This window comes from Dermacentor albipictus, chromosome 5 (assembly GCF_038994185.2).
Source record: "Dermacentor albipictus isolate Rhodes 1998 colony chromosome 5, USDA_Dalb.pri_finalv2, whole genome shotgun sequence".
NCBI lineage: Eukaryota > Metazoa > Arthropoda > Arachnida > Ixodida > Ixodidae > Dermacentor > Dermacentor albipictus.
Genome location: NC_091825.1, coordinates 56,298,196 through 56,323,730, shown reverse-complemented (window position 1 = coordinate 56,323,730; position 25,535 = coordinate 56,298,196). Strand labels below are relative to the sequence as shown.

The following is a 25,535-nucleotide window of genomic DNA, read 5'->3' as shown; positions in this document are numbered from 1 at the left end:
TAAGGAGAATCAGCAACAGACACAGATGCCTGGGTGAGGACAGCGCTCTAAGGCTAGTGCACGCCTTCGCTCTCTGTCACTTCACCTACGTGGCAGGGCTATTTAAATTATCGCAGGCTGAGCTGAACAAACTCAACCCTATGATCAGAAAGTTAGCCAAGGCTACCCTTGGTATACCCATCAGCACCTCGAACGTGAAGCTCATGAACCTAGACGTACACAATACGATAGAAGAGATGGCGGAAGCGCAACAGGTTGCGCAGCAGGAGAGACTGACGAAAACGCGAGCGGGCAGGCTTATACTGAAAGCGATATATGGACAGACCCCAATACATCGATGAAACCGAAGGAGGCCGAGGTAGAATTGAGCGCGGACATTAGAGACGTGATCAGAACCACTCCACTCCCGAGAAACATGCACTCGGAACACAATGTTAGCAGGAGAAAAGCGAAAAACGCTGCCTGGGTCAAAGGCAAAGAAGCCTACTCGGCCGTTGTGGTCGACAGCCAAGGCGAGGTACGGGACGCCGTCACCATCTTCACTAAGGATTCCACGGTGGCGGAGCAAGCCGCGATTGCTCTAGCTATTAGGAACCGTAAATGGTCTTTCATTTATAGCGATTCCAAAGCAGCAATTCAGAGCTTTGACAAAGGCTATGTCGCTGGGACTGTGGCTAATATTATTGACAAGGTCGAAACTATCAAAACTGAAATCCGATGGTTTCCGGCACATATGGGAGAAGTGGACGAGACTCAGGTCAACCTCAACGAGTTGACGAACGACCTGGCACGAGGACATGCTTGCCGTACCGGTCAGAGCCGAACCCACGCCCCTGCCATTTCGGGGATCATAAAGATAATTTACTAACTCCCAACGGCGTCGCTAAATATTACTGCTTTGTTCGTAGACAATTCCAACTTCCACAAGTAAAGTTGGACTGGTCTGAGACAGTCATGGTAGGTTTACTGCAAACCGAGACGTACCCCACTCCGTATTTTATAAATAAAATTCACCCCGAAAGAGAAATTAGGAAAGAATGTAACGCGTTGGATGGCATTATTAACAGCAGACACATGCTGGCGGGCTGTCCCGCGACTCTCGCCGACTCACGAAGGGAAATGGGTTTATGGCACAAGATGATATCAAGCTCTTCATATCAAGATCAACTACGGGCTGTCCAGAGGGCGCACGATGACGCCATAAAGTTCGGCCTGACGGTTGTGACGTGGACGCGGCCAGCCTCGGTCTGAAGAGACCGGGCTTCTGCATTCTAATAAAGTTTTGTGAATGCATGAATGAATTATGTAATTGGGTGGAATTAAAGAACTCTGAGTATTTCCAAGCGACGGCAAACAATACTACCACTGTTCTGTCCAGCTACGTGGCATTTGAATACTTTTATATCTTGGTACATGACAGTCTGGACACCCTGTATGGTATTCCATACGAATTAACGTGCAGCAATTACCAAACACCACTAACTATAGCGCTTTGTTCATATCATCTCTGAGGTGAAACTGAGGAAAAACCCATGCTCAAATTTTCCAGAGCTTTACTTTCTGTGACAGGGAAATCCAGATGTGCCTCCACAAAATATATCGCGCACATTTGATGAAGCCTCACGCCGAGAGAAATCAGTCTGTCGGCATAGGTACAAAACAAATTTATTCCTAAAGTGTTTTTTTATCATCCATATTTTATCATCCATAGGGAAGGCCGAAGTCTTACATCATGATGTGCACTTTATATGGTTCTCGTTCTACTAAGCCTCCACATAGACATCGTGTCTGCTCCCAGTATGCTCGTCGGTTCCTTCACGTGCTCGCCTCAAGCGTCTTCAGTTGTCGGAACGTCCGCACGGCCCCGTAGGATACACAGCATCATCAACGGCAATCCAATGGCGCCCGCCGGGTAAGCCAGGAGCTGAGCAGCTGCGAAGTGGCATAGAAAATGTCGGGATGTACGAGGATCTACCTTCTACATGGTCGTGCCCGTTCTGCAATGTTAACCGCAGTCGAGGTCGTAGTTCAGCTATCTGTGTTACATTACAGTCAACAGTGCTAGTAGAGAAAATTTAATTTTATTTACCTCCTAATTTCTTTTTTTAAACAACGAATATCCATGCTGTGATACTGGCGCCTCTACCATTATTAGATACAGGTGTAACTCCTCAAAAATTGTGTGTTGTCGTTACTATTCAATTTGGCATTATGGATTTAATGGGTCACAGAAAACGTACCATTTAAAAGGTAAAAGTCCCTCATTATGCATTTTCTTTCAGTCAGGCAGAGTGCATGAAAAGCAATATTGGTAACATACGAAAGTTCTAAAAGCTGGAAATTAATTAGGTACTACTCTGTATCTTAAACATATAACATTCAATCAATTCGTCGCACACCAAATAGGTATGTCTCTGCAGGCATTAATGCAACCCTGTTTAAACACGACTGTATAACGCGAACTTCTTACCAATCCCAGAAGCGACCAGCATGAAGAGGCCGGAAACTTTCGCCATCACTGTTAGGATCTGCAGAGAAAACGAAGAGCGTTATTATTGAGAAATGCAATATCTGCAACTTCTTTGAAAAACTCTGTAAATAAATTGTGATATCATGAAAACGTTTGAGAATGCCTAATTTAAATAGCAAGAAATTGCCTGCTCTCCGTTATTAGAGAGTATATGTAAGCATGAAATGGCAATCGGGAAAGCAGGTAGGTTACAGATGATACTAGCCACAATCTTAAAATGGGTGAAGTGCATGTTCGCAATGGCAGAGCCCGCCACTCCACACCCCACCGCACTAGTCCATATTGTGCACTGGTCCAAATGGACGATGGCAAGCTAGAAAGAATAAACCGGCTCAAGGCGACGCGTCAGGCAGCTAGAAGAAGGAACCTTCCTGAAGGAGGCGCCATGCAGCGCGGCGTCTTCTCTCGAGGCGACGGAAAATCGCGCCACAGAGCTCACGGACCACTGGCATTCAAAAGAGCACAGGCAACCCTGTCACATCACTTAAACATGAAAGTGAAATGCCTGGTTACCTACATCTGGCCTTTGAACTTCGTCTATTGGAAATGTCAAATAAATCATCAGCGAACTAGTAGTTACAGCGCTACTGATTATGGGAGCAAGCATTAGGAAAATTCTGCAAAAATATTTTTTTTAAACAAGTTTGGCCAGTAACTAGTGTATGTAATGCGGTCCTGCGTAGTGTGTTGGAGACACCGCATTTTCTTAAGTTTTCACTGGTTGCCCGGCTTATCTCGGTTTGTTGGGGCCACTTGCCCGGATAACGCTTCTGGCTTTGGCTCAAACCGACAATGGGAGCTAAAAGCATTTCATCCTTAACAAGTGTTCCTGATCGTACCCTCAAGAATGAATCCTCTGAGATTTGTACTTACAGATGCTACGAGTAGCATTTTCTATACAGTGTGTTGACACTATATTACTTTGTGTTGAAACCGGTTACGGGTACTCTCATAATGGTTGTTATTTACGACTGATTCGTCGCTTTCACTGTCGGGATAAGAGAGGCTGTCAGTGAGTGGGCAAGGGTGGGACAACGCTCTGAATAGGACGATGGAGGCCTTCGTTTAAGAAATCATGCAATATGGTGGAGCCAGCTTTTATCTTTCTGTGAAGGTGTCATACGAAAGCGCTTAACGCTTGGTTCAGATTCATCTTTACTAGTGGACATGGATGAACTGGGCTGTCCTTTATTAAACAAGAGTCGGTTGCATCATTCGATAGTTTACACCAAAGTACCGGCAGGAAGGGCCTTCCGTGAGCGAGGGATTGAGTTGCATATCAAAGCCAAGACTGTGACAGGGTGCTTTGTGTACGACCAACTTGCCTTCTGCGACATTGGCAACCAAGAATTTGCTTGCCAGGAACATGTGTGCAGGTAAGTTTTTAAAATAAAATAAAACACGTTCTTAGCGCACGGGTCGCCTGCTGGATTGCAATGGTGGAGAAAGAAAGATACGCCTTTGCTAAAATTGGGAGTTTCATAAAAGCCAGAGTGGTAGAGGGAAACTTATGAGAAAACTGTGAAACTGAAAAGACCGCGACACTTACTGTTCTACTGTATCACGAAGAAAGTATCGTTTTCTCACCTCAGGCGTAGATGCAAAGGAAGCAAACGCAATAAAGGCACGGAACTCTTCGTGTAACAAATAGTTTGCTACCTTTGCTCTATATCCTGCTAAGACCCCTATGGAATATGTTGCACCTTGCAGTAAATATTTTTTGAAATGCACTCGGAAGCGATTACTCCAAATATTCATCCTGGATATCAAGTCCTCGGCATAGACAACTGTAGGGATGCGATGTAGTGAAATTCTTGCGATACGCTTCTGAGATATGATAAGCTACATCGATTTACGTCCCTGCGTTGTCAGAGACGGCGGAAGGGAGCATCGAGGTGTTTGCATTTCCACGAGATTGCGTGAAAATCCAGTGTGCAGTAGCAAAATTGCAGTGCACTACACGTAGTTCAGTCTTCCCCTTGATCTACAGGCAACGAAATGCAGTTATAAAGTTATAACAACACGCGAGTGTCTATGCAAAAGGCGGTTAGGCCCTCATGACATAGGGCAGCTCTGAAACTAGTGACGGCAGGCGCATGAGTACAAAGCATACTTTAGTCCAAGCAAAGAGCGTTATCTTATTCCGTTCAGCTCCGCATAGCTCCTGCTGCTTATCAGCTTCAAACGCAAACAGGAATGTCCAAATGATCTCCTTGACGCACAATGATTGCCATGAGCAGTTGTTTAAAGGACCCCTCAGCAGGCCCCACAGCAAATTTTGGTTATACGCTGGAAGCTGTTACATGTCCTCTACGGCGCGTTCTGCCACAATAATTTTTGAAGTCGGCTCATTATGTTGCCATGAGCAGTTGTTTAAAGGACCCCTCACCAGGCCCCACAGCAAATTTTGGTTATACGCTGGAAGCTGTTACATGTCCTCTACGGAGCGTTCTGCCACAATAATTTTTGAAGTCGGCTCATTAACAGCCGAGATAGAAATATATCAGTGCCGCCAGCCCAGGATTTCAGCAGGCGGGCTCCACTGCCAAGCATGACGCTCTCTCCACTCGCGAAATTCTGTCCCTGCGTTCTTCAATACCAGACCTCGTGGGTCACGTGACCCATACGTCACAGGTCCCGCTTTCATTTTTTTCTCCTCCCTTTCTTTTTCCGGCGCCATGCATTTTCGCTGACGGAGTCACACTCTAGGTGTTGTCTCGTTCGCGCAGTGCACGATTTTGCCCGCTTTGCACAAGGAAACATGAATACCGGTATAATTCAGTGCAACACGAATAATGAGGCAGAACAGTGGATCGCTGAGCATGATCATGCGCTGGAGCGCGGTAGAAAATGGCATAGTTTCGGTACCTGCACAGGTGACCGAACGACCGTGGGAACAAGCAGACAAAGCGGAAGTACATCTCTCTTGCTTCGTTGCGAAGTAAAAAATAAAGACGCAGACCTTCCTTTTGTGTGTTCTATTATTTCTCTAAACTTCAATTTGTCAATTCGAGCAACGAAATGCACAGATAGCAGATGTTCTCTTGAGAAATTCTCGATGTCACGTGTCACCACGAGCGACGTCACACTGCGGACACGACTACGTAGGTGCAGGGGAACGACTACGTCACCGTCCGGCTTGGAGCGCGGCAGCCGGAAGGAAAAACAATTTCAGGCCTTGCCGCTGCCTGTAGCGATGTAATACTTTGGAGACACGACCGTTATCGCTGAATGTATGCTCTGCGCTTGGCACCTCAAAATGGTCAGACCTTGTGAGGGCCCCTTTAAACGATACATGGACTGATACGTGGCATGCAGATTTTCCTGAAATAGCCTCGCAGGAAGTTGCTGAATAGATGCTCAGGTGCGTACTCACACTTTTCTTGAAGGTTTCCAATATAGTTTTCTTGCATCAATAAATTTTTTAAAAATTTATTTGTCGCGCGACATAGCGTCGTAATGGAGTTAAATAGAAGCATGTATTCGCATTTCTTGGAGATACTGCAAAATCGAATTTTAAGATGTGTTGTCCATGATCTATCTTTCATAGTCTTCAACTTGACCACGTTTCAATATCAACTGCTCAATAAGACTTTCCCGAATTGTGGTTGTCCCAAGGCACTTCCAAAGCAGACGATGCCGCAGACTGTGCACATCAATACTAATTATCAATTATACATTGGAACGCAATTATCAATACTAATTGTAAAATACGTTTTTCTTCAGAGAATCATTTTCGATGCGTTGTCCTTTCTGTTACGCGGTGCCGACCGAAAAGCCACTGAGAAAGGGTGCCACGTCTCTCTCGCACCTCGTAATCCGCATTTCTGACCAAGGAACTCGAACCGTTTGTTCTCTACTTAGTCAATGGAGTTGAAAAGTTTTCTCACCTGAAGCACGGATGCTACAAGCTAGTCGATGAGCGTACTGCGGCAGGAACTCGTGCACCCAAGTACACTTACGTTTACTCCCTGGAATATTTATATCCTAGAATACCAACCGAAAGAGCATGTAAATGAGTAGGCAGGACAGAGAATAATAAAGAGAAATTATAGACTCTGCAGTGTCTTTATCAGTAAGAGTGACACTTTTGTGACGTTTGCATAAATTGGCTTGGTGAGACAGACAAGCATATCAATTTTGTGCTTCGGAGCATATAGAGAACAAAGGTAGCTCATTGAATACAGTGATAATTAGTGAAAACAAGCCCTACAGTGATTACCAGTAATGTTGTACCCTTCTTACCGCTCCAAATTTTTGTATGTATAAAGAGATCTCATCAGTTCATCAGGCTGAATCTATGAATACATTTCAATAATGCTTCATTTATATGTAGTTGTAGGCCGCGAGCAATCGCTAGCGTCTATCAAGTGGCGTAGGTTATCATCATAAGCAGCAGAAGTAGCGGCGGCAGCAGCAGTAGAAGCACCAGCCCATTTTTATGCCAAGTGCAGGACGAAGGCCTCTCCAAGCGATCTCCAATGACATCTGTCTTGCGACAGATGATTCCATCTTGCGCCGGCATATTTTCCGATTGCATCACCGCACCCCATTTTTGGCAGTCCCCCTGTGCGCTCTAGCTCTAGTTCCCTTATGACTCATTCAGTTAATAAAGGACGTAGGTTATAGGTTTAATGAGGCACACTGTTTACAAATCTTTTGCCCCCGTGATGACACTAGCCAAGGTGGTCTGTTTGACACACTGTGCCGATCAGCGTGTACACGTATATCTCTATCGATTATAGGCCTCTCGATGTTCGATTCATTACTTACGTGGGGAACGGGAGCGCTTTGTCTTTTGGTAGTTGAACAAGGAGAAATGTAAGAATTCCTTATTACGAACGCCGTGAGAATATGCAGGGTTAGCATTGAGCACATTGGTTGAATGCTAGAAGACTAAATAAATTGGTTACAAGAAACATTACCCGGATCATAAAATGTTCCATATTTGACCCATGAAAACAGTATATATAAAAACTATAGGCAAGCATTTTAGATAAAAACTACGTAATAAGCGCATGTACTTGCCTAATAAGCAGCATACATGAAGTGACAGGACCACTATTCATTCTCCTTTTGTGTACACCATCAATGCGAGTTGAACGCTTGCTGACATCAAAAGCATCACGACATGCCATCTATATATTTTAACGCGATTAGCATTCTAGGCGTAATTCAGCTGTTCCGAACTGTTCTATCCTTCTTTCTGTCCCTCTACCTGCCTGTCTTTCCGTCCATCTGATATCCATCTCTCTATCTAGCTTGGTTAAAATTCATCAAAATACTCTCCCCCTGCATCAGTATGCTTGCGGAGAAGCATCTGCCAGGTCTGGAAGACACCACGAAAGTCATCGACGGGAATATCGCTAAGGACTAGGTACCATGCTTTTGTATGTTTTCCACAGTCTCCCAATGCTTTCCTTTCAGCGCTCTGTTCAGTCGGAGAAACAAAAAGACAGTCGCACGGAGCCGAGTCGATAGTAAGGGGGATGGAGGACCACAGGCGTGTTGCACCCGGCCAGGAAGTTGGCAACGATGAAGGACGTGGGTCGGCGGGCATTGTCATGGTGGAGCTTGACCGTGTCTTTGATGTCAGTCCGCACGCACTTGACCCGGCGTTTCAATCTCTTGAACACCTCAAGTTACACGACTGAGTTGACAGCCTCTCCCTGCGGTACACACTGAAAATGGACGATTCGTCGCGCGCCAAAGAAGTCAGTGGACATCGTTTTGATGCGAGACTTGTTCATTCGCGCGCTTTCTTGGGGCGGGGGGATGATTTTGTGCGTCACTCGCCGCTCTGCCTTTTTGATTCTGGGTTAGCAAATGTTAGTAAGCACCGGGGCTACGCCTTCGGGAAACCCATGTTTGCCAAATGGGTAGATGCGTGAATGACAATGCAGCTGAGCATGTGCGGTCGCTTAAAGAAGGAGCTGCGCATATTCCGGAACATTGTGCAACTTGCACTGGGTGTAACCGAGCGGCAGAACATTTGCCACGGAAAGAATGCCTATACTGCAAGAAGTGTGAACCACGGTTCCGAGAGATAAAGCTTCTTGGCAGAAGCAGGGAAACGAAGGCACGTGAGGTTTTGGAAGCCTACAATATAAAGAGAGAAAAAAACTGTGTCAGTGATACTTCCGTGACTCTCTTCAAAAGAGAAATGTCCTATCTAGGACGGTCTGGCAGATGATACATTATGGTGGTTGTGCCCATGTCTGTGATTTTCCTTATATTTGCTGATTTTTCTGTGAGTGAAGATAGATGAAGTTGGCGCTTGTCCTGTGTCGTTTTCCCTCTCGTGATCGTCTTAGATGGCGCTGTTTTTTCCAAATTCAAATATGCACCATCTAGCCCAAATGAATGTTGTCCTGAACCATGCTACGACAGAGTTAAGAAATTCCGTCTCATTTTAAATCAAATCCAACAATTCTGCACACCGCAACACTCGAAATTCTTTCTGATTTTCCGTCAACACCTGCGGCACAAGGTTCGTGCAGACCACGCCCTGCTCACACTGCTCGGAGTAAACTGGCGATCGGCTGTTTTCGCAAGGCAGCCCACCTACCACATTTCCCGACTGGTTTTACCGCGCTGCTATGGATAGTCGCGTCATAAGAAAATCATGCGCATTACTTTCATACCGGACCCTGTACATAATCGGTTAAAACATCTAAATAATGCTAGCAAACGTTTTGTTTTTTCAATTTCACTTGACCTGACCGATTTGTAAGGACCTGGCCACATAATACTTTCGTGTGACAGAACCCGGCCCATAATAAGTTTTACAAGTGCAGGCAACTTTCGTCATATTTGTAAGCAACCTAAATAAATATTCACATGCGTTCAAAAAGCCCGAAGCTGTGGCAGTCGTGTTCATGAAAGTGATGCGTAATAAATAAAAAAAAAACGATTCCCAGTATAACTTTGTCGAGAGCGTTACTCAATCCTAACTCTCCGACATAAGCCCTGATAAGCGTCATGAAGCTGTATCACTTTGAAAATGACAATTGCTGGAGTCGTGAGGCATTTCATAGATTTATTCTAACCGCCTACCCCTACCCACTTCAAGTATTCGTGGAAGTTACCCTGTTTTCAGCATCACAAAGCAATAGTGCTGAAAAATCGCATTTTCAGTACTGCGAGCGTATAACAGCGTTGGGTTTCCTGTGATATAAATACACTCTGAAGTTACACAAAAAAATCGGAAATCGATTAGCATAGCAGTCACAGCAGTAATAGAAATCCTCTGATAAAATTTCGAACAAATTCCAACTGCCGAAGTTATGATTACATAACTGAAGCAATTCGTCCCAAGAAAGGTGGGAGCGGAGGCCCGCGAGAGGTTTGGCGGCCTCTATTGCGGGTCGCCCACTCGGCGCCAAATAACTGATGGAGCCTAACCCGTCTTTACCCTCCCCCAGGCATTCCAAGAGAAACTCCAGAACAGAAAGAGGTATGAATTGTGGCTTGCATGACAGATGAAAACAATCTTCGGGAGCTCTTCCAATTTCAACTATTTCCTAATAAAATAAATGTGCCTGGGCAGTTGCTAATTTGAATGGGTCCTCAATTGAGATAATCCAATCTACCGAGGAACCTGAGGGTCTCTAACCACATGAATGAAATTTGGCGAAGCTGTTTCCAAGTAGGTAATTTCCTTATATCCATCAGTAATTTTTTCACTCTATTTGCCATGCGGCCTAACTTATAATGGAGGTAGATATAAGGATGCGGGCCCATACTTCAACATATTCCAAAAAGATAGTCGTAATAGTGACCTATAAGATGCGATGCTCATAATCTATCTTTCATAGATTTAAAATAGATCACTTCAATTTCACACTTTGAGGAACACTTTCGCGAATTATTTCTGCCGCAGGACACGTCCAAAATAGACGGCAGGTACCGCTGCAGACGCCGGAGCAGAGCGCCTCACTACGAATTATCAATTATCATTTACAATACAATAATCAATAGAAATTGAGCATTGTGTTTTTTTTTTCAAGAAATTTTTTTTATGCAATGTCCTTTCTGTTACGCGGTGCCGAGCAAAAAACTACTGAGAAAGGGCGCCACGTCTCTAGCGCACCTCATAATCTGCATTTCTGCCCGAGGAGGTCGAACACTTTCTTCTCTCCCTAATCAATGAAGTTGAATTATTTTTCTCATTTGTAACACGGAAGCAAGAAGCCAGTCGTCGTCGCCATGCCGTCGTGCTCAACACATTGCAGCCAATGTCGCCACCGGCAGAGCTGTTGACGCTCTCAGGGAGGGTCTCGGTTCGTGTTCTGGAGTAGTCATGGAAGGAATGTGTCGCTGAGGGCGTCATATGCTGTGTCAAATGTTGGTCAACCGATGTCGCACACTGGGAACGCTGGTTCACTGGTTAACTTCTTAGCCACGTCCGGCTTCACGGCTGTCGTGTCGGAAAAAGGGCTTTTTGTCGTCAAGAAAGGGGCGGTACGCAGTGAACATGACCTTCCGAAATGCGTTTCCATGAACAACGAAGGTGAGAGCCTATTCTGTAGAATTGCTCAAGAACTACCGGCTAGAGAATTTACCGAGTCAAGTGAGGCAAACGAAATGACTGTTCATGGAAGTGTTCTTCGCGAAAACACAAACCAGTAGACGCATTTAGAGCAATAATATCGGAGAACAACACTGGAGTCTACTCGGTGTCAAGGTTCCTTCGGAAACATCTGAAAACCTTGCGTGTTAAGGACCCTTTTTGTGTTCCTTGCTCTATTTCTGCAGTAGATCTTTCGTATCGAGCTAGCCCTGTAGGTGCAAATGCCTTTAGCATTGACGTAAAGGGACTGCATTATTCTGTGCCCCAAGGCACCTTGATACTGAGCTTGCAAGAATAAATTTGCGAACACAACGGTGATTCGGCTTTCACTTCCCGTTTAGGTGTTTCGATGAAAGGTTTTTAGAGTTGTCCTTTTATCTCCGCTCTACGTTCATTTCTGGAAAGGTAATGTCTAGGCTCAAAGTTCAGATGTATGTATAGGGTCTCATGTAGCACCTTTTACGAGTCACATTTTCTTGGCTAAGTTGGACCAAGCCTTTGACAAGTACACCTGGCCACAAAATATTATGGGCCATGAAATCTAAGAAACAGATGAATATCTCCGCTGCTCCGCAACGCATCCCGGCATTTACATTATGGGCCTCGACTACAATATGCTAACAACATTGTCGTATCCAGTTTTACTGGCTACTACCACATGCTGCTCGGGAACTGGGAACTGAATGTTTTCTCATATCCCATGCTCCATAAGCTGTTGTGGCCGGGTGTAGCTGTGTGGCTTGGCTCACAAAGTCGTGAGCTGCATGACTGACTGCGTAATTATTCTTTACTAATTGTATCAATTCCAACTAAAAGGTCAGGAAGGAACTTCTTAGAAAAAGGAACTTGTTAATGTATTCAGAAAGTTTTGAACTTTTGCTTTGAGAGCCCAAACGATCGCAAGATCCAGTTCAAGACCTGCAGGTTGTGCTTGGGGGATCACACATGTGCTGGAAAAACACGCCTCGGTCTTGGAAAGCTCTCCTAGGCTTTCGTCGGTTCCATTCTAAACTTGTCAAATGGCAACGCTTTCTTCTGCATCAGCTCGGGGGTGAAGAAGTCTTGCCAACATCTAGTAAAACAAAGCACGGAAGGTAAGGTCAGAAAGCTTCGTGAAGCTGGCTACCCTGAGGGTGTTATTAAAAATACTATCTTTAGGTGCCTCAAGGCCATCAAGGGGCGGGGGGGGGGCGCAGTGCGCACCAAAGGAGTGCTTACCAGAGAAGAGAAATAAGTATGGGGTAACACCGTATATTCACGAGCTTTCGCATCGCGTAGAAAAGTTAGCCTTCCAAAATATTCTTGATGTTGGTTTAACGCTAAAAACAAATTAGGCCGCATTTGTCCAGCTCTTCAAAAACAGATGCAAAAGAAGGGAATGTCAGAATAAGCGTAGTGCACCACGATACACGGCATAACGTTTTTTTTTACCATTAACAGGGAACTGTGATCATGAGATGGAAATTCGTAGAAGAATTAAAATGGGTTGGATCGCATACGATCGACATTGTCAGGTCCTGACTGGAAGCTCACCACTATCATTGAAAAGGAAGATGTATAATCAGTGCATTTTACCGGTGCTGACATATGGGGCTGAGACTTGAAGACTGACAAGGAAGCTTGAGCACAATTTAAGGACAGCGCAAAGAGCAGTGGATAAAAGAATGCTAGGCATAACGTTAATGGACATAAAGAGAGTGGTTTGGATCAGAGAACAAAGAGTTATACTCGTTATTCTAATTGACATTCTGAAAAAAAAATGGACCTCGGCAGGTCATGTAATGCGCAGGTTAGATGACAGTTGGACTCTTAGAGTTGCAGAATGGGTACCAAGAGAAGGGAACCACAGTCGAGGACGGCAGAAGACTAGACGGGGCAATGAAATTAGGAAATTCGCGGGCGCTAGTTGGAATCGGTTGGCGCAAGACTGCGGTAATTGGAGATCGCAGGGAGAGGCCTTCGTCCTGCAGTGAACATAAAGTAGACTGATGATGGTTATGATGATGATGGTGGTGAATGCTGTGTACCTCTTTCTTTATCAACGTGAACCGTACAATATCCGGTAGATATGCCGCTGCCTAAAAATCAGACTCAGAGACCACGACGGCTCCCTAAAAGGGTCACCGTATTCCCATCTTGCCGTACACTGCTGACCATGCGGATGTAAGCCGGTCCTACAAAGCGCGTCAGTCCTCTTTGGACACCGAGCTTGGGAAAACTAGGAAAATAGTAGATTGTTTCTAACCCGCCGGCGTTGCTCAGTGGCTATGGTGTTGGGCCCGGTGTCGAATCCCGCGCACGGCGGACGCATTGCGATGGGGGCGAAAACACCCGTGTACTTAGATTTAGGTGCACGTTAAAGAACCCCAGGTGGTCGAAATTTCCTGAGTCCTCCACTACGGCGTGCCTCATATGCAGAAAGTGGTTTTGGCACGTAAAACCCCATAATTAAAATTTAATTGTTTCTACATTAAAAAGAAAACGGCAACAGGTTCGTCAGCCACTCCTTGATTAATCTTCACATGAAGGGGATAGCATATCTCCCCAAAGCGTATTTCACTGCAAATTCATCACTATCCATGATAAGGGGCCAAGTAAGAGTTTGTTTCTATGTCTTACGCACTCGGGAGCCTTTGTTTTTTTGTTTTTTTATGCACTTAGCCGAGTAACAATTTAACACTATCTGAACTATATTGTATGGCTTCTTATCGTGGAGATCTCTGTTGCAGAGGACATATTTCTAGTGTTTAAGTGCATTAATAATAATAATAATAATAATAATAATAATAATAATAATAATAATAATAATAACAATAATATACTACTACTACTACTACTACTACTACTACTACTACTACTACTACTACTACTACTACTACTACTACTACTACTAATAATATATTAATAATAATAATAATAATAATAATAATAATAATAATAATAATAATAATAATAATAATAATAATAATAATATATTGTTTTACCGCCTTTTTGGATGACATAATCCTAGTCCTTGAGTTAAATTAGTTAGACAGGTGGACATGACTGGCACGAAAAATGGAAACACAGATTTATTTAACTAATAAAAATTCACTAATTCTGAATAATTTTTATAGCAGACATTGTAATTTACTATTATTAAATGGATTTTCAGCAGGACAGCAGTTTCGAGAGATAATTTCGATAAAGAGTGGGAGCAAATACATAATCTTTCGAGTTACTTTGGTTTTCAATGCTTGAAAGAGCGTTTTTATAAAAATTTCAGTGGCACAACAGTGCACTTTTACGGTTAGTTTAAGGGCGCATATCTCCAAACTGCTGTCTTTCTGGAAATTCATTTAAAGTAAATGCGCCTTGCACACTCACCAGTTACAGTTCTTAATTTGCAATACGTGCCGTAAAGTAATAATTAGGAAGTTAGGAAAATTCCTTATTAAGTTGAATATTTACTTGGGTACGCCTTGCATGATATATCCGCTGCACTGAATAATGCAGCTTAAACACTAGAAATATGTTATGTGCGACAGGCAATACCTAAAGATTCTGTAATATTTAGGTGTTGACCGGTTTACCCATAACGTTAATAATTATAGTAATAGAATATAATAATGTATAATACTCAAGAACTGCTTCGTATATTATATTCTTAACCTCGTTCATAGCTTTATTATAACTTGTTGGAAGAAAGGAATAATAATAACTGCTTTAAGTTGTGCTTTTGTAATTTCATTTCAAGTATGCAGAATTTGTTTGTTAGAAGTGGTACTGTCAAATTCGTGTGTGCGTAAGTAAATGGGGCAAAGATCCCGTCAGGCAATGCCCGAGTTTGGACTCTGCCTCCTCTTTGACAATGCCAGAGAATGAAAATACAATAGAAATATGTCACAGCTTAACCTGAGCCATTTTGCATACGCCTCATCAGAAACTTCGCGTTCATCGGTATCGTACGTTTATCTGAATGATGGACCTGCCACTCAACTGTATAGGCCATGTCACCAGCGCCTCTCATATAGGCGTCTTATTATATGTGAGGTATTTTAGGAGAATGCCACTCTTGTGTCCCTTCACAAAACGACAGATAGCGAAAACACAAAAGCTCATCAGTCTTTCCTGAATTGATTTCTAAGAAGAATGTGTTTTCTTAATATTTTTTCATTAGTTAAATGTCTGTTTACATTTCGCATGCATGTCATGTCCGATAATGTCGATTGATTGAAGGGTGCGCCGATCTCTCAGACAGGCAAAGTGTGCCGACCCCTGTGACAATATATTGCGGTGTCACATAGGTCACATGGTGGAAGTATCGGCGTTTGGATTGGAGGCACAAAATTGGTATTATGCAAGATCATGTGGGGAATGTTTTCAGCTGTGTAGCTTATAATAAACCGGCTTCAACAAAGCTTCACTTACCACATATTTCCACGTACCAGTTGGAACACTGATTGCAGAGAATGCCGCACATGTTCCAGCATGGCCAAGGAAAGTCAGTGATGCCTTTTATAACGCAGAGCGCCTTAAGGCGCTAGAAGTTATGTCCGATGAACCATTAACTTCTGGCATCCGCGTCCGTCCGTCGCACCTTTTGACACCGCCATCACCAACAAATGGGGCGTCAGTGCCCAATGCCTCACCTGCTTCATCGCGTCGGCAGCCAGTGTCGGAACTTAAACAAACTCGCGCGTGGGTATTGGCAGCACGCGTATTCACTCCGCAACGTCGTCACGCCTAATGACATACGTATACAAAATGAGGAAAGAAACTTCTCCGTAGTACCCAGAAAAAGTCGCATGTTCAAGGAGAAAAGCCTTCCTGATTTGGTCTCTCACAGCCGTTCTTACTCGCGCCTGCGCACAAACTTCGGGCGATTCCTGAAATTCCGTCCCGCAGAGAGCACCCGTAGCAACTGCCAGAGCCGGTCAACCCAGCGCTCCTCCGCCTACCCACTTCCTCTGCAAAGCCTCGCCTGTTTTCTCCTTCCCCGCTTCGCTCAACGTACGCTTTCCTCTTGGTGGTGTTGCTTTGCCGCGCACTCAGCGCCTACTTTAGTACATAACACGGCGCACGATTTTCTTCACCTCCAGGTGCTTTGTTTGTCTGGAGCTCGCTTGCTTTGCGGCTTCTGACATCGCATCTCCGATTTTGCTGCCGCGGGGCTAAATGCCATGCGCGTAAAGCCTTACCCGCCATGCCTCACCTTTCACGTAGCTGTGTCAGAGTACTAAGTAGACTAATAGCACATAAAGATGTACATACAGAAGGAAAGAGAGAGAGAGAACAACTTTATTGAAAATGCCTGCAGAGTCGGTTAGGCGCCCTCCACACAGGGAGGACAAGCTTTTACCGCGACGCGGCCACTACGTCAGTCTTGTGCGTTGTGTTCCTCGAGGTCTTGGTTCCTCGCTACTTCCGCGTGTCCGAGAGGGCCGCCGCCCCCTTCCTGGGGTTGCTGCCCACCTTCTCCTCGGTTTCCCTCGGTCGCTGCCTCTCTATAGCTGCCGAGACCTGGTGGACGCCCTTGAGTTGTGTCTCTTGGTCATAGCTCCTCGTTGCAGCCTCTAGCTGCGGCGGGATCGTCGTCTTCTCGCTGGCGCCTCGCGGATTCATGCTACAGTCCCAAATGATGTGAGCCGCGGTGGCTTTCTCCTTCGCGCACAGTCTACACACGTCATTCGCGTACCCGCTCGAACACACGTGCTTAGCTAGCACCGGGGTGAGCAGGGACCCCGTCCTTAACTGTCTGTATAACACTGCCTCTTTCCGGGTAAGCCCCGGGTGATGTTGCGGCGTAGCCTGTCTGTTCAGTCTGTACCACTTCACTATTTAATTGAAGGTGGTCATCTCTTCCTTGGCACTGCACCGCGACCGACACTCTGAGTCGGCAGTGCTTGCAGCCGCGCGGTTGGTTAGTCCTCGCACGGCTGAGTTGGCCTTCTCGTTGTGTTCACGTTCCCCGTTCCGACACGTCACTTCTCATGTGGGCCGGAAACCGCTTGATCACCGCAGCACTTCTGCGTGCAATGCCTTCGGCCTTGCGCAGTATGCGCGCGGCCTCACTACATACTCTATCCTTGGCGTAGTTCTTCACTGCCGTTCTCGAGTCATACAACACTGTAGTGCATCCGGGGTCGGAGACGGCCAAGGTGATGACCATATCCTCCGCCCGGTGGGCCTCTCGAGTCCGGACGCTCACCGTGGTTTTCGTTGCACCCGTCGATGCCCCGACAGCCACAGCCGCGTATGCGTCGCTGCTCCCTCGATACTCTGCCGCGTCCACGTAGACGGTGCCTTCTTCTCTGGCGTGGAGGTCCACGAGAGCCCTGGCTCTCGCCAACCTCCGCTCCTTGTTGTGCTCGGGGTTCACGTTCCTCGGAATCGGGCATACCCTGAGCTTTCTGTTGATGCTATCCGGTATAGGTAAGTCTTTCTGCTGCTTGCCTTCCCTCGGCTCGAGGCGAAGGTCCCGCAGTATCTGTCTTCCGGTTCTCGTTTCAGAGAGACGCTCGAGTTGCGCCATTCTCTGTGCTTCGGCTATTTCGTGCAGCGTGTTGTGGACTCCCAGCGCCATGAATGTTTCGGTGCTCGTGCTCCCGAGGAGACCGAGTGCCACCTTATACGGCTTGCGTATGGTGGCGTCTATCTTGTTACGTTCGCTCAGCCTCCAGTTGTGGAAGGCGGCCACGTACGTTATGTGGCTAACTGCGAAGGATTGAACGAGCCTCATCAGGCTCTCCTCCTTCATCTCCGCTCTTCTGTTGGACACCGTCTTGATGAGTCTCATTGCCGCGGCCGCTTAGCCCGCGAGCTTGTTGACCGTTTCACCGTTGACTCGGTTTCGCTAGATGAGCAGCTTGAGCACTCGAATCTTCTCAACCTCCGGTATTACTTGTCCTCCCGCCGTCTTGACGGTGATCTTGGGACGCTCGTACTCGACTTCCATATTTTTCTTTTGCTGCCTGCTCCTGTCGGTGGAATCACCAGCAGTTTTGACTTGGCCGGAGAGCAAACGAGTCCAGACCCTCCCAGCTGCTCCTCGATGGCGTTGACCACTTCTTGCAGCGTTGTCTCGATGTGTCCGTCCCTTCCTCCCGGTACACATAGCGTAACGTCGTCGGCGTAGATGGTGTGCCGGACTCCCGCTACTCTTTCTAGCCGGTTGGCCACCCCGATCATCACGAGGTTGAAGAGTAGCGGGGAGATCACCGAGTACTGCGGAGTTCCGACGCTTCCCAGCTTCTTCTCTTCGAGCTGCAGGTCTCCCGCGCAGGTTTCGATGGTCCGTTCCGTCAGGAAGTCATTGATGTACTGGTATGTCCTCCTGCGCATGTTTAGACTGGATACTTTTGCCAGGATAGCCGAGTGCCTCACTTCGAAGGCGCTCTGCAAGTCCAGCCCGAGTATGGCTCTGTTATCCTTGGTGCCCGTCATATCGCCGATGATCTCGTTCTTCAGTAAGATAATGGCGTCTTGCATCCCGAGCTTATTCCGAAACCCGATGATGGACTTTGGGTACAGCTCCGATTCTTCCAGGTAAAGCTGCCACCTTTTCGTGAGGACTCGCTCGAGGACCTTTCCCACCCATGAAGTGAGTGAGATCTGCCTGAGGTTCTCTATGTTGGGCGACTTGCCAGGCTTGGAGATGAGGATCGTCTTGGCTCCTTTCCGTTGCTTGGGCAGCCTTCCTTCTTGCCAGCCCTTGTTGTAGAAGTTCGTGAGCGTTTCGATGGCCGCTTCGTTGAGGTTCTTGAGTGCTCTTTTGGTCACTCGATCGGGACCCGCGGCGGACCTGCCATGGAGATCCTGCAGGGCAACTCTGACTTCCCACGTCTGGATGTCTCGATCTAGCGTCTCGTTCTCGTTGCCTTGGTAATCCGGGTGTCTTTCCATGGGGGTGGTCGGAAGGTACTTGGCGTCCAAGCGCCGCTTGACCTCGTCCTCCCCGTGTTCGCACATTGCCTTGTGTAGGATCCTGGCCAGGTTGTTGTGTTGGTGGCCCTTGGTCTTGATTTCGTCGAGGAGGTGCTGCAACATGTTCCACGTCTTGCCCTTGTGCATCTGTCCGTCGGCTTCGTTGTAGGCCTCGTTCCCCTGTTGGGTGCATATCACCCTGCAGTGGACCTCGATCTGCCTGTTGAGCTCGGCGATGTTCTTCCTTAGATTTTGGTTGGCTCGTCGCTTCTGCCACCTCGCCTTTATGGACTGCTTGGCTTCTATCAGGTGGGCCAGCCGACTGTCCATCTTTTCTATGCGTTCGTCCGTCTCCAGCTCTTTAGTGGCTCCTTCCGTCGTCTCAACGACGTTGGCCGCCCACTGCTCGGTGTCTGTAATGTCCAGTTGCACCGCGGGTAGCGCCTTTCGAAAGACGTCCCAGCCCGTAATACGATACTTCCTTATGCCGGTGCTGCCTTGGCCTTCGAGCGGTACGACGACCTCCACGATGTAGTGATCGCTGCCCAGCTCTTTGCCCGTGTTTCTCCATTTTGCTTCTCTCGGTCCTCCGTCGGTTTTGACGAAGGAAAGGTCCGGAGTGGTGTCTCTCGTAACCGATGTGCCGATCCTGGTGGTAAGGCCGGATCCGTGATCAGGTTCAGTCCCACGTCGGTGGCGTCTTGCATCAGCTCTCTCCCCTTGAACGTCGTTCTGGGGTAGCCCCAGTCTTGGCTCGGAGCGTTAAAGTCTCCGCACACTACGAGCGTGTTTCTCCCCGCGACTGAACCCGCCTTGTGGAATAGTGCCTTGAATTTCTGCTGTCCGTGGGACGGATTGCTGTAGACGTTCACCAGGAAAGTGCATATAGAAGGAACAAAAAAATTTTGGCTGTGAACCAATTTTCCAGCACATGTCAATTGCTAAAGGCGCACGAAGGAGTAAAATATAGATGATAATACAGGAATGAAAGCTTGATGTAAGGTATTCATTTATTAAAAACCGTAAGGACAATAAAGGACATTGCTTAAGGAGGAAGGCGAAACATGAACAAAACCATTACGAAGCACTACAAATATATTGAGAAGACTGTGTAAGGAAGAAAAAAAGAAAAAGATGGACAACTGTTAACCCAAATACGAAGCACAAGCACAAAAGGGATATTATTAAGTGGTAAAGAAAATGCACAGCTTGATACAGATGCACAAAGAAAACTTTCGTACAGATTCGGCTACAAATTCCCAAGGCATGCACATTTACAATGAGTGTACAGCGGAATGGAAAAGCTGCTTCAAGGAAATCAAGGAGCTCCGTAATGATTGTAGGCAGGGCATTCCGTTACTCTCTCGACAATGCAGGGCCGTTCTCATACTTCAGTGTATGGGAGCAAAAGGGCGCTATCTTGTGTGCGTGGTCAACACACGATGTGAAAGGTCCATCTGGCAGAATATTGTTGGGGGAAAATGGCCATATGCTCTGCGTAAGAGCGTTAGCCACTGAAAGTTTTTTCGTGCGAATATACGAAAACGATGCAGTAATTTTATGCTAGGATACGCTTTGATGTCGCGAGTAAGAAGATTGAATAAATCTCACTCGTCCGCTCAGGACAGAATGCTGGAAATCAATATGAATAGCTTGATGAAGGCGCCGTATAAATGATGCATATTCCAATTATGGCTTCACTAATTAAATGTGCACGCCCACCCTAATATTTCCTTTGTTCTTCAGGGCTAAAATATTCTGTTAGCAGTCAGCTTTCCGTACGCTCTATGCGTTCCTGTTCATGCGCTGTCTCTATATTTAGTAACCTGTACAAAACATCAAAAGTTAAAGCTGTTCCGCAACAAATACAGCCAGAAAAGGGCGTCCCGCTACCCTGATCAGCGTTGGCTGCCTAAATCAGTTTATCCTACTCCTAAATATACCCGCGTACACTAATATTTGTAAATTCTAGACCAAATTTTAAAACCTGTAGCCACTCCAGAAGGCCGCTTTAAGTCAGAGTCAAGCAACTTAGGATAATTCTCGACTCTACATACCCGTTTTCACCGGTAACAATAATTCGTTCTTTACAAATGCACTAAATTCGTTGGCAGCAGGTGCTGCTGGAGAAATACCTATTATTACGGCATGTGTTTCTAAATATAAGCGCGTGAATAAGTGGACCACATAAATTTATTCAGATGTGCAATAACTGACGAGGAAATCAAAAGCCAAAATGAAATCTTATGGGATTGCAAGTATGTATCTTCGTTTTGGAAACATTCCCCAACAAGTAAAAGAATATAAAATAAGAACGACAGTTTCATTAAATGGTAGTTGCGAAAAAACATGAAGCTGCGAAGCAAATCAACAAATTCATTACGTTATAGCTCTTTCCTTATATATATGGCCATGCGGGCCGGTACTACTGCCGCTAAATCATGAAAGGTGCCATTGAATTGCACTTCACTAAAAGGAACCTCTTGCTTGCTCTTGTCGATATGTGGAGATGTACAAAAGCACCAAGTCGGCCTTGTATTACGTAACACCTCCGTCACCGCACCTTGTCTGCCACCTTGCATTCTCAGCAGAAACTTTGTGTCGCCATTTCGTTGTTATTTTGCCCTTTTAAACTACCTCGTGGTGAGAACAAATGATAGGAACATGTACTGACGGCATCATCAGCATACCCCCTCGTCTGGTCTGCACGCATCCCAATAGGCGTACTTTCTAAACAGTGCGTGCGCCATAAAAGCGCTATTCTGGAATGACATTTATCAGGGCAAGCCATGGTTCATTAAAATTACCACCATTGAATCTTCGGTTTAAAAGGCGACAACAGCTAATTCTTGTACCTATATAAAATTTTACCTGATGTGCTTTTTACACGGAGTGAGTTCAACAATTATGTAATTCCCGAATACCACACAGTCATTTCTCTCTGTTCAGCAGTCAGGTCTTATGGCGAAGCTTTCTGGATTGTGACTTTTAGTCGCACCTCTGATCGGTAAGGACACGGCTTGAAGGAAAAATGAATGCAACCTATTATTGAAGACCAATTAATATACGCTCAAGATATATGCCTGCATGGCTAATCTATTGTGCCCTTTCATAATTTCCGAAAATGGAATGTCCCTGAATGAGTCAACAATTTTTTAGGAACCAGCTACGCAACCCGTGGTCAAAATTTAATTTTAGCCGGAATCATCTGGCCTTTTTCAAGCACCTAGTTCAAGCAACTCGAATGCTGTAGCCGAATCGAAAACAACATTTTACGTGCACGCGTTGCCTTCTTTCTTAAAAGTCAACGCACAGAAATTTTGGAGTGTGGTCAACGGTAAAAAATCTAGTGCCGTTGAACCGTGCGATCTTAACAACGAACCCGTCGATCGCAGTGTCTGTTGTGAAGTGCTGAATGACGCGTTCTTCTCTGTATGTTCGGATTCTGTGCTGTGCGCAAGCGCTGTTTTTTCTGATGTGCGTTATTTTCCATTGGTTCCTATTACCATTGACCTTTATGGCGTTCTAAGGTTGATACAGACCTCAAATGTTCTGCGTGCACTGGAGTGGATGGTATCAACTCCAAGTTTCTTAAGGGAACTATTACTTATTCACCTATAATTCTGAGCGAAATCTTTGCTCAGTCACTTCAAACCACCATTCTTCCGAGTGATTGGAAGCTAGGGATGGTGATTCCCGTACATAAGTCTGGCAGTCTTTTCTTCCCACTTCATTACAGACCTATATCCGTAACCAGCGTTCCCTGCAGATTAACGGAGCACGTTATTAATAATTGAGCAGAAAATGTTACCGCGATGTTTACGGTCAGGTAAATCATGGCGAAGGCTATTGGAAATTTGTTTTCCATTATGCGTCAACCAAATTGAAGGCGACGCGTAGATGAAGCTATAGTGTGAGGTAAATTCCCTGCGAGGAAAGTCGTTTTAATGCGCATGAATGCAGTATGATCTGTAATCAAGATAGATGTGGACATCTAGAATGATATTGTTACGGGGTTAAAAACACTCAGACGTATATTTACAGGATATTTGGAATAATTGTAGCAGCTTACAAGATGGTAGACAGTGCGTGAAGTCCAAAGCGTTGTCTTCTTGTCACCAAGATGAAAACATCTTCTTCGTCAGCGTGTCACAATATGTATAAACACCAACGTGGAATCCTGCTGGTTGATTTCACTTTGAGAAATCTTTGCTGTGCTCCTACGTGGAACTAAACTCCCATCTCTCAGGAATCCACTTTTTCCTTTTGCCCTGTCGACAAATACTAACAAAGAGATCACATCATGACCCTTTTTTGACCTGAACGTGCATGCAACATTGGTCATAGTTCCATCAACTATGTGAGGGCTATCGACTTTAGCGCCGGTGTACCTGGATAGTTACGCTGCGTGCTTGACTTTATACATTACAATGATAGTCCGCCACTTAGACCAGACTTTCTCTGGCCTGTCCTTACGGCGCAGTGTAAAGACTTTAGTTGTTCTTATGTGAGCTTCGTCCCTGCTCCAACATGCTTAAGTAAAAAGGGCATCGAAGTAACAAGCCTTTAGAAATATGCATTATTTTTCTACATCATGGAAGAGAACACCAGGCTAATACTTGGGAAAAGAGAGGCTAAAGAGCCTGACGGCATAAATCTGGCACTGCCAGGGCTCAGCGGTATTGCTGGTCGTAACACGATTGACCAGATTCTCATTCCGGCCGTGTGCACAAGCTCGAGTGTTTTTATCCAATATCCAGAATAGAGGCTAGAAATGTCATTTATTTGCTCGAAGCGTAGAGTTCCTCATAATCTGTGAAATTGCGCTTAGCACCCGATGCCTTCTCACCCGCTATGTACTCACTTATTCGCAATTTTCAGACGGTGATGCTTCTGTTTAAGTTAAAATAAATTACATAGGCGTATTTTACGTGTCAAAACCACGATACGATTACGAGGCGCGCCGTAGTGGGAGACTGTGGAATAATTTTGACCACCTTAACGCGCACCCAATGCAGGGTACGTGGGAGTTTTTGCGTTTCGCCAACAGCGAAATGCGGTTGCCGTTGCCAGAATTTCATCCCCCGCCCAATGACACAGCAGCGCAATGCCAAAACCAATACACCGCCACGGCGGGTGGCACAGCCCTGGTGATGGCACCAACGGTTGCCCGCGCCATGACATGGGCGTTGCAGACGACAACACCGACGACAACGACGCTGCTTGGCTGAGCGGCAAGAAAAGCGAAGCTATTGTTTTAAAAGGAACACAAGCGTTGCTTCGTGTTTTGCAATTCGTAATTTTGCTAACTTAAGGGATTTAGTGTGCACCTTCGTGAGCACGTGCTGCTCCAGGAATTTTTATTTATTTCTTTACGCCTTTTTATTTGCTCTGATTTACGGTGGAACCCTGCCGACGTATTTCTTAACGCTGCTCCCGAACGGATTAGTGGCAAGAGAAATCGTACATGGAGTCTACACGTTGAATGCGGCTTGCTATAGTGCTGCGTAATGAGGGAAAGAAAACTCAATCGTGTGAAACACTGAATGTTCTTCCAGATCTTCTATCGCTTCGGCTGCTCTTAATTTAGTGCCTTCAAGACTGCAGTACTCTTTGAGCCAGTTTTAAACGACAATGAAATACTTCCTAGACAAAACAAAATGTGTTTTCAACTTCTCCAGAATCGTTTGTGTGATTTTCTGCCGGAAACATGTTTGCTTTGCATCGTAATTTGCCCCAATCGCGAGACCTTCAGATATCCGCATTGAGAATCGCCTACACAAAGTTCAATCATTATTGTTGATAATATGAAATCTAACGTTGTTCACATTTTTACACCTCTGATTTCTGCAGTGTCGTGGGGCATTTCTTTGTCGTTTGTGTAATTTCGCTTCCAGCAGAATGCAGCAAGGCTGGAAACTAGCAATTCAGCGCCCGCCTATTCCCCGTGGGGTTCTCAATTCGAATGCCAAAGCCCCACGGGTTATTAATAATGTAAATGAAAAAAGCCACGATCAAATCGAAGGCTGCTATTTAGAGAAATCGCCTATCTTTACCACCTTGCAGCCGTCCTGGTGCTGGCCGACTCCGAAGAAACTGGCCGAATGTTCTGGGGATTGCCTGATCGCGTTGAAGAACATTAACGCGGATACCAGAAGAAACTACCGCAAAGCCCAATAGAAATGACAATGATAAAAATAAAATAAACATGAACATATGAACGCGACATTTTGCTTCTTTGTTATGTGTAACGTTTAGAACAATTACCTCATTCCGGAAGGTCTCTCCCCCCGCCCCCATATCTTGCTCTACTTCATCACTTAATAATTCTGCAGGACGCGACCTATGTGGCCACACACGCCTATATTTCTTCCGTAGATAACATGGTTGCTTCAGTAAGTTCAATTCCCGATTAACCTCGAAGCCAAATCAAAGTTGATGAGCTCTTTCCGATTAAGTAGCCTGGGTGTTGTCGTCAGCGGTAATTGAGAATAAACAACAGACTAAGTTTGAGAATGCGGGTGTTAT

At 45.7% G+C, this 25,535-nt stretch overlaps 1 long non-coding RNA gene across 1 annotated transcript; it reads right to left on the bottom strand.

The window, feature by feature from the left end:
- Positions 1–1,648: 1,648 nt before the first annotated feature.
- On the bottom strand, positions 1,649–23,138 carry LOC135913260 (uncharacterized). The gene is made up of 3 exons (XR_010567929.1): positions 23,080–23,138; positions 2,471–2,528; positions 1,649–1,932 (listed from the first exon to the last, which is right to left on the bottom strand). It is a non-coding gene; the product is annotated as an uncharacterized lncRNA (long non-coding RNA).
- Positions 23,139–25,535: the final 2,397 nt, after the last annotated feature.